The following is a 21638-nucleotide window of genomic DNA, read 5'->3' on the forward strand; positions in this document are numbered from 1 at the left end:
TAGGGGACTTTTTTCTTTTCGGCTTTTACTGGGCGCAGTATAAGTTAATTTTGTGACATTTTTACTAACGTCAAATATTGGACTTTTAGGAAATTATGATTTTTCACACCAATAATAAATTTTGTACAATGCCAAATAAGAAAAAGAAGTAACGCTGCAAATTTTTTGATACAAATTTTTGAAATTTTCACACCAAGTCCAAAACCCAGTTTTCGCGAAATTATTGGTTTTCGCCGAAATCCAACATCGAAAACTCAAGTTTTTCCATACATTTTTGGTAAACCTGAAGTTTTCGTAAACCACAAAGTTTTATATAAAACCTCTCAAAAACTAGTAGCAATTCAAAGTTGAACTATACAAACAAACCTTTGGAAACATTCAGCGCTCAAATTAATGTAAACAAAACAGCTGATGGCTGCTGTCAAAACAAATATTTTATTTCGAAATAAATTTGGTCGTGTTGAGTAATATTATTTATACAAATTCCTTACAAAATAAGAATTATAGTTTTTTGTTTTATATTTACAGAATATGGAAGAGAAAAAAGAAACAAAAAAGGAAACTTTGGGTGAGCTGCGTGGCAACAGAAAAAAATTGCGGGGAAATTTGCCAACGTCGAGAATAAAAGCCCCCGTGGCTATTTGCGGCACTGGCGGTTCTTTTATGAACCTCCAGAGTTTCAAACGCTCTTTGTTAAGCGAGGAACCTAAATTCACTATGGCTACTGGCGTGACGACCCCAAAATCGAGGAAGACTTGTTCATAGTTTTTAATGACGTTTCCAAGGGATGCGTCTTCGCGCTCGTAACCACAAATATGTTCAAAGCTTTAGCTTACTAACTAGAGAAAGACTTTCCGGTAACTTCGTTCAAGGGTTCACAAGGGTTTGGAAAATATGAGAAAGACGATAAGTTCATTTGTGGAGGAGATAGAGTATGAAAGAAAATCTCGGGTGGAGGCAATGTGGGAATCGTTGCTCCAGACAGTGGGCTATCGCCCCTTGATGAACAGCGATGCCAAAATCAAGAAGATCAAAGGAAGAACCCAAAGAGATAGTCATGAAGAAATCGCAACCCATTATAACAGCTTCAGTGATCCCTCTGGATGAGTGTGATTTTGGTAAAAATGTGGAACTTTTCTGCTTCGGCCGTAACGACCTACACCAAATCGTTCATAATCTTCTCAACCCTGTCTATAAGTTGCTCGGACGGCCACAATTTATGGCGATTCTGAAGGTACATTTGGCCTGCAGAAGCAATAGTCATAAGCTATAAGTTGATTCTATGATATATTTTCTAAACAATTAGCTTCTCCTTAGTGAATTGTTCGGACCGGTTGAAGTAAACAAAGAGGATAGCTGCGGCCAAGCGAGCTTGTAGTTCATGTTGGTCCATGTCATGAGCCCATTCCACCCGTCCGCAAAACTTCAGTTGAAACTCTTCTTCGAGAAGAGCTAGCGTTACGTTGCAATCAATTTTAATTTATTTAGAATTCATTTTATTTTCACAAATAATTTGAAAAGAACAAAACGTTTTACTCACAAATTTTTTCATTGATACTTAATTTGACAGCCGGTGTTAAACAAATTTAAATGTCAAATGAGAACGTGTAAATTTTCGGTGTGTATGATTTTCGGGTATTCAAAAACGTTTTGCCAAAAACCCGGTTTTGGATTTGGTGTGAAAAGGCTATAAGACTTGACTGCTCACGAGTCCAGTTGTAGCTCGATATTAAATCAAACACACCTTACAGAGAACTCAGTGCTTAATCAAAAATAAAAAAGAATTGGAGTCTTTTATGAATTTCGTGACAAATTATTGCGTTTTTATATTTTTTAACTTGAGTTCTTACTTAAATCTTCCCTGTAAACGATTTATAAGTATTCAAAACATTTTTTGAAAGCCTCGTTGATACTTAAATATGAATAGAACAAGTAAAATTAAGGAATCCTAACAACTTGATGCTTCACGCTCAGACACCGATTTGTTTTCATATAAACAAAAGAATGAATGAATTTGATTTAGATTTTGGACAAAAGTCCGTTGAAAAAAAAACTACACACAAAATATGAATTTTTCAATAATAATTAGTAGCTACATGGCTGAAAGAAACACACTTTCAAAAGAATTCAGTGCAAAATTAAACGTCAAACAAACTCCATTGGGATTCTTTCATCTGTTGGTTGCTGAACGCAAACATTTATTGACTATTTTAGTTTTAAAGTGAGTGATTATTTTCTTGTCCTTTGGTTAACTATTTTTTAGGTTAGTTAGTCACATAAATGTTAAGTGCGAACTCAGTAAAGTTATACTGAAAAATACCGTAAATGGGTCATGACTGAAAAGTAAGCAAATAGAAAAAAATTCTTGGTTAGCACGTAATGTAATTGTAGTTTACATGGGGCAATTTTGTTATTTGATACTTAAATATTTAATTGTTACTCTTTTTTGAAGTACAGAGGGCGTTTTTTTAATGTAAAGGAATGTGTTTTTTTTTTAAGAAGTTACAATATTTTTGTGTGGGAACTGATTTTTGTGAGAAATTGTGGACTTAGGGGTCACATTTTAATACAGGCTTTCAAGGAACATTTTTGACGTATTGAAGTCTTACTTTGAAAATGTTGTCTTTAGTTCAAAAGAGACTTCATAATGTACATTCTCCGAGCATGTTCTCATTTTCAATTATTGTATGTTGTCGTTTAAAAGTCTTTCTTTGCCGATATAGCTATGGATTACTGCCATCAACAACTTTGTAGACTAATTAAATGAAAATATCTCTTGTCAAAAAGGTACAAGACGTACAATTTGTGCAGGTTTTGTACACGTACTGATTTTCAATAAAAGTTCATAAAGTTCATGTTCCTTAGAAAGTGTCAACACTGTTGTAAAATAGTTCAAAGCTCCAAGACAGATTTCTCACAATGTACCTCATTTCCAAAGAACGCTACCTTCTACCCCGTCATCTTAAAGATTGTTTTTATAAAAAAATCTCTGGTGGGCAGGATTGACTTTGGGTGCTGTAGAAACTTGAGAGGCAAACCTTCTTTCAAAGATGCTTTACAAAATCGATAGCCAAGTGAAAGAGTTCTTTTCTTTTTAGGTACACTATACATTTCTGAATATACCGCTATAGAAGATGAATAGTTAAGCTAAACAGTAGACTTATGGGGAATGAAAGAACACCATGTTCAACAAGTGAATTTGTTATAGTTCATAAACGATTTGTTTTTGTTGTTCCATCTATAAATTTAATGTACGTTTGTGCATCTCTGAAGCTACTGCGGAACCATAAAGTCTGGATGTAGCTTAAGGGCATGTACCTTACTTTTAATAAAAGTCTTGTGTTGTGGGTGTTTTAATTTACTTTTATCTTTTCTTTTTTTTTTGGTGTAATATGCTTAGAAAGAAGCCAGCTTCAAGTCACAAGTTAAATGAGTGACTTTTGGTTAAAGGCAGATTCTTTGTTAGATAAGATTCTATACCTAAGTTTACAAAATAAAAAGACTTAAGTTCTTTGTTAAAAGAAGAAAACGACGAGAAAAAATTAACGAATTTCTATTGAAAAAGTACTGAATGAATGAAAACTGGGTCGTTTCTCATCGTCGTCGTCGTCAGCATACGTCAGTACACGACCCGGTAAAGAGTTTTATTTTTGTTTATGGACAAAAGATGATAAACATGGTCGCTTGTTTGGGCGGAATAATTTATGGAGGAAGTGCGTTAATTTCAAAAGCAGGAAGTTTTTTTTTATAAACGACTATACCATACCTATTCGTACAAGAGAAGAAAGTGTGCTCTAGTTTGTTCTTGTATCGTTTACTTTTTGGTGCTTTTCAATTTTATACAAAGACAATAGGTGGCGTCGAAGTCATCACCGTCGTCGTCGTGTTGAAAGGTGATGACGGTAAAGTAGTTTATAGTTCTTTCAGATTTCTAAAGCTTTGTTTTCATTACACTAGAAAATTTAAGAATTTAGGTGGAAGCTCTCACTTTTCTTTTAAATTTGAGGTTAATGTCTATTAAGAAATTGACACTTGGATGAATGAAGCTTTTTTTATACAATCCAATTATTTAGAGGTGTGAGCATACGTAATTATAACTGACCTTTTTATTTTATTTTTTGACTCTAACATTATTTTTCCACATTGACCCTGAAGTTCTTTTAGTAACAAGAATGCTGTCTTAAAATTGGGTTGCGTTTTAAATAGAATAAATAAAATTTTGTTTGATAGCTAATGTCAAAAGCTGTAAAATTTGGGCAGTGTTTGCATTGCAACATTTTTTGAGGTGGCATTTTGACGTTTTATCATCTTACGTTTAGTTTTTTAATGTTTAACATGTAGAAGTAAGAGAAAATGATGAAGGGTGAGAATAGAATTCAAACACTGTCAAAAATTAAAGTTAATAGAAAATTAGCTGTCATTTTTTATAGTTCTGTTTGTCCACTTAATTTGACATCAAAGCTGGTATGCATTTGTTTCGCAATTGTCAAATCACATCGGTGTTTAAAAGAATCAACTGCGGTGTTTGACGTATTTTACAAAGAGTCATTTTTTTTTCATTGTTTGAAGGTGAAAGCACTGCCTTTGACTTCTGAACAGCTCGTCTAGATTATTAAAACATAGTACAATAGTGTTAAAACAAACGTTGCTACTTTTCGTTAATTTAACGATAAGCAGAGTTTTTATAATCGGGAAGCGTTACTAATATTGTAAAGCCTGTGCATCAATGATATGCAAGTGTTACTGATTCTCATTTATTTCATTTTTAAGCCTAGTACGCTGATGCGAAACGAAAATTCCCGTAGAAAAATGACATGACGAAATCATAAACGAAAATTTCGCTGTGCTTTTATTTTTTCAGCCTACGCTGCTGAACGACGTCATTTTAGTGAATAGCTGTACTTGATTTTTTAGTACAATTCTCCACTCTTTTCGTTCTCAATTTAATTGCCCGGCATATTTATTGCTTGCGAAATTTTGACGTTTAATTAAAAAGTAATTGTTTACTCGTGACTTTCGGTGTTTTGACTTTTATTTATATTTGATTAAAAATAAAATGGATTGGCTAATGTGTTCCAACAATACATTTCTGAATCGGAAACTCAGGATGTTGAAGATGTTATTGGTGATGTGCAAGAAGTGATGAAGACGAGCAGTGAACTTCAACTTTTAAAAAATAAACGGAATAAAAATTGATTTCTCTTCGGAGGAAAAAAAGAAACTGGCTTCGTTGATCGAAGCCAGTGAAACTTTTTGGAAGTTAGAGCATAGGCTTTACAAAAATAATTCAGCCGTTACTTGCCTCTGGAGTAATATAGCTGCAGAAATGAAAAAAACTGTGTACTAACTGCTCAACAAAATGTTAATAAATAGAATTCTTTTCCACTTTTGTTTACTAGCACCTGACTGTCAGAACTTGTCAATTGTTTTTGACAGCTGACAAAACTCTCCACAAATATTTTTCCGCTGTGGTTTTCGTTTTCATTTTGCTCTGCACTTGAAGACTGCTGAAAAATTCGTTTCACTTCAGCTGCGTAGGTACTAGGCTTTAGCGGCGATTAGAAATCATGACATGGAAGGTTTGTGGTTTCAAAAAGACTGGGAGGTTTGAGGATATTAATTGGCCAACGAGATCATGCGATTTGACACCGTAAATTAGCTGTCTGTTAGGCTCCGCAAAACAACAATTTAAAACCAACATTTGTCAAATGTTTGCCGATATACCGACCTAAATTTGGTACAAATTCAACTCAAAAGGATAAAAAAATCAACTCAAAAGAATCACATCTCTTGGAGGCATCTTTTTGAATAATATTTATGTATAACAAGAAATGGCAAGCTTTACAATGAAATAAAAATATTCAGATCGAAAGTGAACCTACGTGTGTTTTATTTATCTTTGATTTCAAAACCGAAAAAGGAACGACCCTGTATAATATGAACCTAAAATATTTATGTCTTGAGGACTGTAACCAAAATACAACAAGTTTGTTAACAATAAACTTTGGCTTAGAGCAAATCAGTCATTTTATATTTGACACTTAAACGTCAAAGTGACTTTTAATAGAAAATGGAACCTTATATCTATCTGTCAAAAGGCAAGTTCAAAACTGTCTTATTTGAAGACATGTTTTTAAAGATTGGCAAAACGTTTATGGCTGAAACACAAACACAGCTTCGGCTTCGCCTGACGTTTACGAGTTCAGCCATAGGAATTCAATGCATGCTATCACAATGAAGCTTTGACCTCACGTTCCTTTTTACAATCGTAAGGAAAAGAACGCAATGTTACGTAATGTGACTCTAAACGGAAGCTCTAGTTAAAATTTGCTGAACATTTGCTTTGTATGACAGCTCAACAGCTATAAAAAAAATGCATTAAACAAAATACATTTGAGAGAAAACCATTGTTTATTGGAAAATATGAAAGGTTAGTTATTGAAAACGTTTTATTTTGGTAGAACAGAAAAAAAGATTCGAAGAATACCTCATAGATTGAAGAACTCGGTATTGAACTTCCTGGTCCACCAAAGTCTCTCAGTCTGAGCTTCTTCTTGCTCCATGAGCTGAACATACCCACGAAGGACTCTGTAAACTACTTGAGCGATAAATTCATTTATACCTTTTACAGCACGAAAAATTAAAACAAACTTTTGAGAAAAAATAACAGAAGTGTCATTTTAGAAATGACATATTAGAAATGTCATTCAAAGCAACCTCGAAGCAGGTCCATCGTAACGCAGACTAAGCCGAAGCTGAAGCATGTTTGTGTTTTAGCCATAAAGTATTTATTTACGTTGTTTTCAAGAAAAGGAGAAAGAATCATCAAAATTTGACACAAATCGTTTTCTTAAAAACTGCAAAGAAAAAGGTAAGAGGAAACAAAATTCTTTTTTTTTACTGAACTTTGTAACTACTGAGTAAAGATTAAACTTTTATAACCCTACTTAAAAAAAAATATCTAACCATTCTCAGCAACAATCATCCATATGTGTATTTCAATTGCTGTCTGGAATTATAATAATTTGCAACAAACCAATTTATTTGCATTCCCGGCTTTGGCTTCTGGGGATGCGCTCATTCGAATTAATCTCCACAATTCTGTCTGTCACATCTCACATGTAAAATGACTTTACAATGTGCATTACATATAGTATATGTCTTGCTTGGTTGGTAATTGATTTAACTTCACTTAGAGTTTTCCGGTAATCGTTAACTCAGCATATTATTCAGTCTATGTTTATATACTTGCGAATAAACATAAACATAAACCTTAACGTCAAATTACGCCAACACCCACATTGGGACAAAACTATATTCAAAATTGGAATAAAACCGAGTAACTTAAAACACTGGTCAAACTATAAACCTGGATTAAGACTTTGGTAGATTGAGGTGTGCAAACATTGTGACAGCTACACATTGTGCAAAATTTGTCGTCTTACATAATAATATTAAAAATTATAATCACAATTTTTGAATATTTAAGATATCAGATTCTAGTTTAATTTTCAAACTGCTTTTTCTTTTAAAAAGGAAAACAACTTTCAACCTAATGCACACTTACCCTTATTTTCCCTATTCTTAATTTGAATTTTGAATGTATACAAGGTGACATAAAGGTTTGTACGATACCAAATTAATCTTCCCATTGTTATCGTCTTTAGTTAAACAATTAGCTTCCTTTTTTGACGTGTTCGTAAAATTTATAACCCATTAAAACATTCTTACTGATTTACAAAAGAATTTTACTTATTATTTTTAACTAATTAATTAAATTTTATTCCCATTTTACCATATAAGTTGTTCCATTGTTTGACAACGAACAACCGACCGACAGAAGACGACGCCTCATATAAACTTCAACTCAATCCAATGAATTTCTCGTTCTGTCACACTTGCATTTCTTATTTAAATTCTACGTGACACTTGAGCGCATCCAATAAGCGCAGTGCGGCAGTCACATTCTCACCAAATTGTCATTCTAGACACCACATTGTAGTAATACCGAACAATTTTCAACATAATAAAACAATGTACACAATGCAGTTATTAATTTGTTTCATTTTTCAGCGAACTTCCGCTGAATAGCTGAATGAAACAAAATTGTAGGTAAGAGTCTGTAGTAAGTATTTTAAATGGCGAATGACCTCTCTTATTGTCTTTTATTATTATTTTCATTTAACTTATTTAACAACTTCTCCTTACCTACTTGTCGTATAATAAATAACAAATCAATCATAATGCACAATAGTCATTACGTCAAACAATTTGCAAGTGAATGGAACTGACTTGGCAATCGTTTTATTCTGACAGATAAGGGCAACATATAGTTACTTTTGTTTATGTCAAATTACTGTATGTCTTTGCTGGCGCAATTTGACGCACCCTTTTCTTTCAATTTTAAATCCTCTGTCGCATTTTTGGATAAATCAATTTGAATAAGGAACAGGAAGTCTTAATAAATTTATGATGGAATTCTAATGAATTTTTAAAGTCTCGAATACAAAACGAGTAACGTTATGATTGAAAGGTTTAATTGAGTAACAGTTAAAAGAAGAAGAGTGTCGTAAATGACACATAAAGACAAAAATAATAAGAAAACAAGTTGGGAATAGATTTGACATTGTAATTCCAATCAATATTAATCAAAGTGTACAGTTTTATTTATGTAAGCCCCCTTTCACACGCGGTATAAGTTTCCTGCAATTTTCAGTTTGTAGAGACCAAACATATATTTTAAGAGATTTTTACTTGTTTTCTCACTTCAACAGACAACTAAAGGTTTTTACTACTGCATCTTTCAATATTATGTGTATAGCACCAAGTAGTTGTCAATTTGACATTTTGTCTTAAATTTATTTAGTTTAACTTTTGAATGCTTCTTTAAGTTTTCTTACAAAATCGCTGAACGCACTTATTTTCTTAATTCGAAGTTTTTGCTTCTCAGTATGCTCTGAACACACCTGAAAACTTACTGTGAGGCTCCACAAGAGAAAAATCCAATCCATCTTCTCTTCCCCAATCCATTGTCTTTTTTGCCTGGGCATATTACGATTATGTCTTGCCATGAGCATCTTTAAATGTCACATTTGACATTAGAAACGGCAAATCTGTTGTTTACTTTTTAGTTGATATACCTTTAGTGTCAGATTAAATATCAAACAAATTATAAAAAAAGGCCCATGAGTAACTACAACAGGTAAATATTCAAGAGGATAAAAGAAAACACAGGTCTTGGGTGGGTCTACCACAATATCTAGAAATTAATTATCTAGAAAGTAAAAATCTCGAATATGAAAATCTCGAAAACAAAAATCTAGAATGGAAAAAATTTCGAAAACAAAAATCTAGATAATAAAATCTCGAAATGCCAAAATCTAGAAAAAAAAAATCTCGAATGCAAAAATTCAAAATGTATGTTTGAATTTTTGAGGCAATGTTCAAAATTCGCGCGAATTTTAAACATTGCCTCAAAAATTCAAACATACATTCTGGATAACTTACTGCTTCGTGACAAACTTAAAGTTGACAAGTAAAGTCATCAATCATACAATTGCACATTGCTACACAAATGCACCTTTCTTATAGTTTGCAAAAAAAATTTTCCTGCTCAGAAAATAAAATATTGGGTGAACTGATGTATGTATTTGTGTTTTATTGACTTTTAACTGTTAAAAATACAAAAAAAAATCTCGAATTTACATTTTTTTTCGAGATTTTTTTCTAGATAGAGTCTTTCGAGATTTTTGTTAATTCTGGATTTTTGTGTATTCGAGATTTTATCGTTCTAGATAATTTTTTTTTAATTTCCAGATTTTCGGCATTGGAGATTTTTGGCATTCTAGATTTCGTCATGATCCCGTCTTGGGTGAATCCATTTCTCGAAGTAGGGGAACTTCATGATTTGGAGGCACACCTACTCAAGGACTTACTATGGGAGGTCGGTGCAGACTATACGAATTTTTGTAGGATGTCGGTCGAAAGCTTTGAAGCTGTTCTGTGCCTAGTAAAGATAACTTTGAATTAATGACAATTAATCGACGACAATTTAAACGAAATGAAATTTTAATTACAAAAAGACCGTGCAAAATGGACACTCACCACTACATACAACGCAAACGTCAAATTTGATGACAGGATTTTGATCCGCTTGAAAAATCGAAACTGTGATGACCGGTTCAAAGTTAAAAATGAAACAAAATTTTTTGTTTGACAGTTCATACTCTGCTCTAAGCTTAAAAAGAAAAACTCCTATTCTTCTCTTTCTTGTCAGTAGAAAGGATTTCGGTTAGCTGTCAACTGTCCGAAACAGTTTGTTTTGTATGGAGAATATCAATGTTTTGACAGATCTAGATAAAAATTTATTTATGTATGTATGTATTTATTTTACCAATGGAAACAAAAATACTAGGCACTTCGTTTCTATTTTGTATTTTTTTAAGTGGCAACCATAACTCAAGCTCTTGTCAGTTTGGTTTGTGCTGACTGTCTAAATTAAAATTAAACCATAAATCAATTCTGTTCAAGAAAAATGCACGCACTGTTGCACTGCTAGAAAAACATCTATAACAACAAGAATCTTTTAAAGAACAACAACATGTGAAAAAATGCTCGCATGTTGGGTTAGTTAATCAAATTACACACAGTAATAAAATTAAAAATGACTTGCGTTTCTGTTATAAATTAAAAAAGGCATTTACACATTTTTGTTTGTGAATCAAATAAATTCAATTCTTGATCTTTTAAACAATTTGTGCATTATTTGCAAGTAAAATACTGATTGTTTAACTTAAACTTACTATTTATATGACAGGCAAATTTTTACCCTTGTAATGTCCGGATAATCAAGAAGGATTTAGTTTTGAATAATGCAATGACTCAAAAAGACACATTCACGTTGTACAAATTAGGATCGAATCTCTCTTCTTGTCAGTAGAACCGGATTTTTCTTAAAATTAACGTCAAAAAAGGCTAGACAAGGGATATTTTGACGCGACAATGTTAAAGCAACATAAATGGATAAACGATGCAATTTTAACAAATCAATTTGACTACTATTTGTTGAATTCTGTGCAAGAGAATAACAGCTTTGAGTTTTTGAAGGATTTAATTCTACTCAAGTTTTAATTTATTTTTTGACAATGCTGTCAAAGTCTGAATTTAACGAGCCGTTTCTTATCGATTTTTTTTACTTAAATTGTTACTAAGGGCCTCAAAAATGGAATCCTAAGACTTTTATTCAGTTTTCGAAATCAACTATTAGGTATTTTAAAACTAGGCATACAACTTAAAAATTATAACTTTTATCCCCCGAAATAATTCCATGATCGTTAAACTATAACAATAAAAAAGTTGTTAAGTTCGCGTTCTATTTTCCATTTGATACCGGTATAATATTTCTTAAGTTTAAGTTTTCTTTTGTATTAAACTGTATTTAAAATGTCTGCTGACATGTTTTACTTAAGAAAATTTAATTTCCCAGAAATAAGTCCATCACATATTCTTTATTTCCATCATCTTAACAAGCTTCCTTCATGCACTTAAGTTTCTTCTTATGTAACAATTTGTTCGAAAGGATTTTTGTAAAAAAAAAGAGGAATCTCTTACAGAAAAATACACCTTACACCCCCCCCCCCCCCACTCATATAAAAATACTTCCAAAAGCCCCTTTGTCTACCTACATACTCATCTTCTGCCCTCCATAACCATCACTATACAAAAATTTGACCTGATTTCAACGACCAGAAACCATATTTCTCGGCACTTTAGTGCAGAACAGAGCTTTCGTTCATATTTCACACTTTAATAATGCTTCTTTCCAAACATAACGCCATAACATTATTTTCAAAATATTACCTCACATCTCCAGTATAACAGTAGGTAAGGTAAGTATAGGAGTAAAAATAGGAGCATCACAAGACCATCATCAGCTCAGCAACTGCTAACTGTTAAGGAGTTCTTTTTTTTTTGTCGTCTTTAAAGAGATAAAATGAAAACGCCTGTCTTCCCGAGGGAAACTTTGCTGCCCTCTTTTTCGTCATAAAGTAGTGTGGGTAGGGGTATGCAGGAATATAGCCCAGCTTGAGGCATAGCGAAGCGATGTATACTAAAAAGGTAAATATTTATGTCACATTCTTTGTTATGACTATGACGATGACAGTGGGTCCTTCTCTAAATTATTGTTTGGATTCTAGATAAAATACGGAACCCACATACCTTCATTATTAAAATATGAGCAATTTTATAAGAGACAAAATAAAGCTTAGGGAAATTTGGGTGAAAATAATTTAACAAGCACAGGATTTAAGAGGACAGCTTACTTGTCTAGGTAAAAAAGTTTTTCGAAGTTCAGGAAGTTAAATGGTAAAGAAAATTGAAAGCAGCGATAAAAAACACATCAAAAGAAGAAGCGTCTTAGATAATATGACGTTTATTGCTAATAATAAAGCAAAGGTAGTCAAACTTTTCCACAATTTTCTCAAATCATCCGGTATTGGTTTTTATTTCTACTTTCTTTTCACGGTTATTTTATCGATATTTTTAAATATCTTTAGTACACAACTCTAATATTTAAATAATTATCAATTAGTATAGAACACACCTTTCCTAAACACTCCAACGACCATCACAACATAATGAAGTTTCAAATCTGTCAAATGATTATTTATAAGAAAAATTAAATATTGACAGGAGTCGAGGAGTGCAAATTTCGTATTGGCACCTGATAAAATGCTTTCCACACCACCTGGAAGTCAGTTAGTATACTAATAAATGGAGAGATTTTTTTTTCAATTTGTCTTTTGATGCATTTCTCCTAATAAAATAGTAAAAACATTAATTTTACTAACTAACTTTATAGCAACGGGTATCAATATTATGATTATAAAATACTTATACTATGTGTTTTTATTTCTAAATCAATTTTAAAATATATAAAAAATAAAAATATATCAAAATATATATTTTATGGGAATCTTAAACTTACTGGAGGATTAAATGTGAGAAAGTGTAGGTAAACTGATGCGAAAACCAAATACATTCTCACATTTATTATTCACACTTATCAAATTGCTTCATTTTGAAAGTTTCATGGGTGCGTTCAAAATCAAAGCAATAATCACCATTGCCAACAGATTTCTTTAATTTCTAAAACTTTAAATTGCAAATAAAATAAAAGATGGAGGCAAGTGTTTATTGAATTTGAAACGTTGAAAAAAACATGTTTAATTATTAATTACTACCTTATTTTGTTAACATAAACTAAATATTCTTTGCAACTGGTTGGTTTTGATCATTGGGATGTTCCAGAATTGCAATGTTAGTCTTTCAAGTAGTCGCAAAAGCGGTTTTAATTGAAATTTGTTGTATGTGAAAATAATTAAACATTTCCGTATGAATTTGTTACCGAAATCCATGTGATATCTATGAATAGTTTTCAAGTGTAGGGGTTCAATGAAAGACTTCAGTGCAGCAAAAAAAAATTGAGTATTTTGGGCATCACAATGGGAACCTATGGGTGGACAAATTTTCGAAATCTTTAAAAAATAAAACATAAATAACGTAGTATGAAACAGGCTTTAATTGTGACAGTTAAAAGGACTGGAACGAAGCGAATGAAATCAGACTCCAAAAGTCAATTTTTTCAAGAGTTCAATCTTGAAAAAGTATGGATGTGTTTCATTAATTCTTGTTTTACTTAATTTTAGTGTGATGCGCAAAGAGCAGAAATAACACTAAAGCACTATTCACATGAGAATGACCAACGAATGAACGAATATTCGTCGATTTTGACATTTCTTTCACATGATTTTAATTGGTTGCGAATGAAGTTTGACTTTGACAATTGTTTTTTTTTTGTGTTTATCATAATTGTGTTTTGTTTTGAAAACAAACGATTGAGAAAATGCGGTCGAAGATATATTTGTTTAAGAAAAAGTTATTGGTGCCTTTAATAAACAAAACAAGAAAAAGATTTCATATGCATCCATTTAATGCAAATCGGAAAATTGAAGAAGAATATGTTTCCTTAATAACCCTGCTCTAAAAATATCCAGAAAAGTTTTTTACATATTTAAGGATTTCAAAGGAAACATTTGACGACATTTTGAGCTTGCGAAACTTACTATCTTTAGAAACGACATTATTTGCGCCAAGGTTAAGTACGCGCGATTTTTTTATTCGTTGCGAGTGTGGATAATGTGGAACGCGAATAAAGTTTGACAGTTCGCGTCAAAAATTATGCATTATAGATCAAATAGAAACTGTATTGCAATCGTTTTGTTAAGAATTTGTGTGGAAATGTGTCTTCAATTCACATCTTGTAATTCATTCGTCGTTCGTTGGTCGCGCTCATGTGAATACTGCTTAAGAATTGAATTGAAGGGTTTTCCAACAAGAAGTTTAATTTGTGATCTCTCACTATTTTAAAGTTTGACAAAGAAAAGCTATTTTACAATTGTCCTTCTTTTTTTAAACCACGTGGAAGATAAGGTCTATGCATATCAATTCTCCAAAAAAAATTTAAGACGCTTAATATGAAATTTGTTAAATTATCGAGGACAAATGTGCAAATCGCATTTTTTTAAATTAAATAAACATCAATTTTTTTCTCTTTAAAACTGTTCGTTTTTTTGTATCAAAATAAAACCTCTTATTGCAAAACCCTTCAGTACTGTCAAGAGATATCATTCTCGCATTTAGTATTGAGACTAATCGAATTTCTTCATTTTGAAAGTTTAATGGGTGCGTTCAAAAACAAGGCAATTGTCATCAAGTGCTGACACTTTCAATTGCAATCAAAATAAAAGTTGTAAATGTATACAAAATTGAATAAAGCTAAACAAAAACATATTTAATGATTTAATTCTGCCTAATTTTATTATTTTAAATTATTTTCGAACACAATTAACGCTGCAATTGGTTGATTTTGGTGAGTGTGATATTCCTGAATTTCAATTATAGTCTTTTAAGTAGTCGCAAAAGCCATTTTAGTTGGTAAAAACAAAATAAAATCATATAAACGGAATTTTATCACTTTCGTAAATTTTAAATTTGGTGCATATGGACAAATTTTAAATTTTTTCTCTGAAATTTGATGACCACCCTATCCGAGTCAACTCATACCTTAAAGATACAAAATAATTTATCGTTAAGCTAACAATTTAGTTTTGCTTCTATTGATTTTGATTTTATATTCTTCTGCAAGGAAAATCCGAATGAGTCTATTGTCTTGTTATTAAGAAATGTCAAAAATGTTTAAAGAAGTGTCAATTTCTAAGTAATAACATTTTATATTCTGTTTCCAAGCTTCATGAGTGGAGTTCGTATAAAATGACACAAACATAGCCCGAAAAACTAGAACTGTCATTTGATAGTTTCTGATTGTAAAAGCACAAACCACTCATGAAGTTAATTTGTGTTAGGAGTTAATGACAAATGACAAATGTGGAAAGCGCATAAATAAAACTGAGAATTGAAGCATGAGAAAGCTCGTAAGTATAAAAATAGTATACAGACACAGAATGAGCAGTTAACATTTAAAAAATCATCATTTTTTTCAAAAATAATGTTCGAATACATACCTTTTCTTAAAATATTTTATATAGAGTTTTCCAATAAGAACTTTAATTTTGAATATTGCACCATTTGAGCAGATGTCACTTTTGACAGGCACATACTTTGATGGCATTTATGAACTGATTTTTGATATTGTATATCTGCTGCATTCTTGCAGTAGTTTTTCTGTTCATAAATGCATTGCATGAATTTTGTTGGCATGGCTTGTGCAACTAGTTGCATTTTTGAACTCACCCAAAGTCTTACACATATTATTGCCTCATAAACCGATTTAAGACTTTTAAAATGACAAATGTGAAAATGGCATTCTTGCTTCTTTTTAACTTCCCAGAGGAAGTTATTGTAATGGGTCCGATTTGTCAAATTGAAATTTTGACATTTGTCGACGTTTCAAGGTCCCTAGAGTCGAAATAAAAGATTTTCAGAAAGATGTCTGGATGTGTGTGTGTACGTACAATATTACGTCCGCACGTTGGCAACGTTTTTTTTTTTGGTTGTCCATAGCTCAAGAACCAGAAGAGATATCAACTTCCAAAAAGTCTTGTAATACAGATAATAAGGCAGAAAAATGCAGAAAAGGCTTTCAAAAAAATTGCGTGTGTGGTTTTTTTACCATTGCAGTTTAAAAAAAAAGGTGAACATTTTGGTTAATATCTATTGAACCAAAAACGCTAGAGACTTGAAATAAATGTCATATAAAATATTGTAACGTAAAACCAAACAACTATGTTTTTTGAAAAAAAATCCAATTAACGGTTTTTTTAAAAATCAAAAAAACTGAAAATAAAAATGTGTCACCTCGAAAATCTTAAGAATACAAAATGATTTTAACTCCAAAAACAATTTAGTGCAACGAAAAATAACGTTTTTAACATGTGGTAAAATTTTAGAAAAATCAAATTGACAGTTTTTTTTATAAAAAATAAAAATCTAAAAAAACATTACTCAATGTTGGTAAAAATTGAATTACGATTGAATTTTCAAAAACTTGAAATTTAGACTTCAAACTTATTTTATCTTAAAGGAAATATTGTTTTCAAAATTTGGAAAAAATTTGAGAAAAATGGAATAGATATTTTTCTTACAAAAAATAAAAACCTAAACAAAAAAATTAATAAAATTTGGTAAAAACTTATTTTTGACTCAAATATCTTTTCAAAAATTTGAGATATTGGCTTCAAACTATTTTCATCTATTAAAAACTAATGTTGTCAATATTCAGGAACATTTTGAGAAAAATTGGATTGACAGTTTTTTTTACAAAAAATAAAAACTTGAAAGAAAATTTAACAAAAGTCGGTAAAAATGGTTTTTCGACTCAAATATCTTTTAAAAAATTTGAGATTATGGCTTCGAAATAATTTTAACTTAAAAGAAATATTGTTTTCAACATTCGGACAAGTTTTGAAAAAAAATGGAATAGACAGTTTTTTTTACAAAAAATAAAAACCTAAAAATAAATAAATAAAAGTTGGTAAAAATTGATTTTCGACAAAAAATAAAAACCTAACAAAAAAAAAAACAATACTAAAATTGGTAAAAATTAGTTTACGACCAAAAATCTATTTAATAAAACTATATTTTCAAACTAAACTATTATAAGAAAAATATTGGCGGTAATTTAAAAATGTTTAACAATAATTCAAGTGTCAACTTTCCAACGCGAAAACGTACAAACTTTTAAACAAGACAAATTGACAGACGGGATGGGAAGTTATCAGTGTGGGTCGCATCCCAGCCTCCGTTTGTTTTTAAAACTTGTTTTTTGTGTATCAAAATAAAACCTCTTATTGGAAAATCCTACAGTACTGTCAAGAGATATCATTATTTGTGTTCAAAAGGGTTCAGCGCATTATTTTCAAAATGATTGTTGATGAATTATATTGCGAACTTAGTTAAGCTTAGGTCACAGAGGAACGGTTGTTGTCCTACTTATTGTTAGATAATATCTGTTCTTCTGGTTTATTCTTTATTATTTAAATAAATTGTTTGTTTAGGTGTTACGGTTTTTATGTGTATCGTAGGTATTCGTAATTAGATTACCAGTTTATCTTTATTTACATAAATTGTATTTTGTGATATAAGTTTAGTTGATAAAATGTTTTTTTATCTTAAAGGTTTGTCAACTCGACAATCGACATAACAAAAACAACACATTCTTAAATAAGAGTATCCAACTTTCATGACTCTGTTTCAAATATGATTTCAACAATTTTTGTATAAAAGTTTAACTTTTCAAAAATCTTTTATACAAAAATGTTGCATGTACTTAATTTTGTGTCATTTAATTTTCGTCTAACGAAGACAACTTGAATCATTTTTTCGCACTCAATTAAAAAGTTTTTCAATTAAAAAGACATAAAAGGATCCTGATGATTACCGCCATAACTCCCAGTCAATGATAAAACTTTGTGGATGGAAACTCATGTTTTTATAATATTTCATTCTATGTTAACCATATTAATATTCGTAATACTGTATAAGTAAAATGATGATGCTAGAAATATTTTATGTAGCTAAGCTTTTACTGTGATTATGTTTAAGTAATTACTATTTCGTAGATTACATCTTCGATTGTTTATAACATTTAAACTAAAAAACCCTATCTTATACCTGGTGGTGGTTCATTTCCAAAGGTCAATCTCATCTCTATAATATCATCAGTGATAAAAAAGTATTATTTTATTTTGTAAAAACAGAAAAATTTTATTAAGAGACAGACTTGGCGCCTCACACGAACAAAACCCATAAATATCCCATTAGACGCAGACACAGCCCAACAAAAACCATCGAATCGACAAAGAACTTAGGATTCCATTCATCCGATGAGTTCCGTTTTTCTTTTCCTCTTCTTTTGCTTGATTTGTTGTTGTTTGTTTGATTTAAGTAAAAATATACTACATCAACATCAGCTTGGAACTGATAAAACTAAAATCCAAGTCCAATATGCAGAGCAAAATTTATTTTTAGAACTTTTGAAGTAGAACACAATCGACAATCTTCCCTCGTTCTCCTGGTTGGGTTATATCCTCTAGAGTACTTGTAAGATACTTCTGGAAGAATTCGAATAGAAGAATTGCGTTTTGTTATTTCATTTACCACGCAATGATGATAATTTACAAAGTACCTACTTATTCGTCGACGTACTATAGACGAAAAGGCCCTTCAATAATGCTTCCAAGTCCCATTCTCGTCCATCCATAAATGTGGGAAAGAAAAATATTCAATGCCGATCAAAGGGTCCGCTTATGGAGTACTCGTCGATTGATTACTAAAAATCATGCTACCTAAAATAAAAATATATGGTAACAGTTAAGGGCAGGGCCATGTCGAAACCCATTAGCACCTGAGCTTCATGGCGCTACTTCCAAAAAAGTAGGCTTGTAATATATATATGTACATAAGTGGCTGTCTACCATCAGCCTAAACGAGCGAATAAATTTGCTTCGAACTTGATATCAAGTCATTAAGACATGGACTTGAGAGAAATGTTACAAAAAAAGGTATGTTTGATAATAACTTGGATTGAAATGTAGACAGAAAGAAAATGTCAAAAAGTGACGTTTAAATAACTTTGAGAGTATCATCTGTTTGGGAATGGTTTATGTGAAATAACGACAAGAATCAGCGAGAGATCAATTTTATAACAACTTTTTAGCTCTGTTTGTCCTAAGAATTCAATAGAGCAAAGTTTGGAGTTGTAATCTTTTATACATACTTGAACCACATACCAAATTTTGATGAAACTTTTAGCGGATCTTATAAAATTTCTGACAACTGACAAAACATAGTTTACACAATCCAGTGATTAAGTTCATTTTTACTTTGACGTATGAAGGTGTGACTACATCGCTCTTGGAACGTCAACACAGTTTTTAAAGGTAATGTGATGGGTTTAAAATTCCTATTCATAATTTTGACACTTTATACAGAATTTCACAGGTAGTAGCAGTGGAGTGACGGTTAATGCATTGGACTGTCATGCCAGAGGAAGAGGAAGCTTTTTTACCTCTTGCGAAGAATTGAAAAATCCTCAAAGAGTAATTGGGATAAGGCTTAAACCTGTAGGTCCCTTCTATACCTGTCATTGTATGTCACTAGGCTCTAGTTCCTAACGGACTTTTGCTTCACCCAATTTATTTATTTTGTTTTTTAAACAGGATTCCATTTATTTATTTTATTTTTCATACAGGACTTCACATCTAAGAATTTTATTTTTTATACAGGACTTCACATCTAAGAAAACAAATTTTTCACACATTTGGAAGTGTTGTACGAGTTATATTTGAAAAAAGCGTTTATATAAACACATGCATGTGCTTAAATTAAGTTGATTGTGACACTGATGTGTATGACATTTAAAGAAGTTCCAAATTATTAGAAATTTTATAATTTTGATATTTATAAACAACTAAGTTAAAGTACGAAATTTAAAAGAAGTTCAAAATTGTCTTTGAAAATCATTTTTTAGAGAACTTTCGAAAAAATGTATTAGAAATTTTATTATTTTGACATTTAAAAATTGACAAATAAATTAAAGCCAACCACTTTAAAATTCAAACAGTAGAAGTATGAAATAAGAAGGATTGATACTTGTTTTGGATGTTCTTGATTTTCTATGCATTAAGTGTGAGGTTCTACAAATTTTTATTTGATAGTATGAAAGTGAAATGCACCGAAAATCAAACTTACAATATAGGGACAAACCTATTGTTATATTTGTTTTATTATTGTTATTTATTTATATTATTACTTTATTTGTTTATATTTGCATCGCTTTTTACATTACATACATAAAAACTGGAAAAAAGCTCAATTTTCACGTAAACCTTGTTTTGTTTAATTGCATTTTGGAACGCACCCACAAACTAAAGGCACAAATTTGTTTTTGATTTTGTTTTTTTTTTTTTTTTTTTTTTTGGATCTGTCAGGTATATTAGTTGACATAAAATTACCTGTGAACTTTACAATATGAACTAAAAGAATTTTGAATTAATAAAAAAAATTAAATTTGCACTTTGACACAAGGTTTTTTTTAAATTTTAGAGACCAACTATGAAATGATGAAGAAGGGAGTTTTTGAAGCTACTTAATTAAGACAATTTCGATGATAAAAGTCTAGAAAACGTTTTTCGAGATAGAATCAAAAATTCATATTTAATTTAAATCAGGGGAGCAATTGGTTAAATTTATTGAGTTTGCACCTTAAGGCAAAATAAAATACTTCAGTTATTCATTTCATATTCACTGTCAAATCAAAGAAGCTTATGAGTTTATGAATATTGTATGGGAATTCCCTAATATACATGATACTTTTATGTTTTCATACAATTGTTCTTTTTCTTTCATTCCTTTTCCTTGTAAAAACGCCTCAGTGAAATCATTAAAAAGATTGTTAAAAATTGAAAAGTGTTATTGTGTTTTAATTGAAAATCCCAAAAAAATCGCTCTTTCTCTACTTTTCCCTATAAATATGACAGCTGTCACTTTATCAAACGATTGTTTTTGTTTTATCCAAAACGAATTCAGAGCTATAAAGAAGCACTTATGTATAATCACATTATTGAAATACGATTCGAAATAAAACCAAAAATTCACTAATACAAATGTGGACAAACTTCAAAATCGATACATTGTATTTAATTTCTTTTGGTTTTTCCCCTTCCAGATTTCTTATCAAAAACGTCAAAAGTTGCTACTTTATCATTATGTATGTTATAACTACGTCCTTTTTATTAATTTATATTTTAAATTTAATTTTTTAAGTTTTATTGAAAAAAAGTTCCCTAAAGTGAAATTAAAATGAAATTAAACAAAAAAAAACATTTGCTGAATGCTTTCATTTTATCTTTGTTTTGCACCTTCACCAAAATTTACTTAAGAAAATTACATTTGAATTTCTGATTATTTCCAGCCATATCGAAAAAAAACACATTTTTGTATTTGAATTGCATTTCTGAATCCACTTAAATAATTTTCTTAATTTCACCTAAGGGAAAAACACACACAGAAAGCAAGTGACATTTTGCCGTGGGTTTTATTGTAACTGGCGTTAATCT

At 30.8% G+C, this 21638-nt stretch overlaps 1 protein-coding gene across 5 annotated transcripts in view; it reads right to left on the minus strand.

Moving 5' to 3' along the window:
- The window catches only part of LOC129943213 (unconventional myosin heavy chain 6), a 150832-nt gene that overhangs the window by 94020 nt on the left and 35174 nt on the right, over positions 1-21638 (minus strand). The gene's annotated exons all lie outside the window — the stretch shown is intronic.

The sequence above is a fragment of the Eupeodes corollae genome, chromosome 1, assembly GCF_945859685.1.
Source record: "Eupeodes corollae chromosome 1, idEupCoro1.1, whole genome shotgun sequence".
Classification (NCBI taxonomy): domain Eukaryota; kingdom Metazoa; phylum Arthropoda; class Insecta; order Diptera; family Syrphidae; genus Eupeodes; species Eupeodes corollae.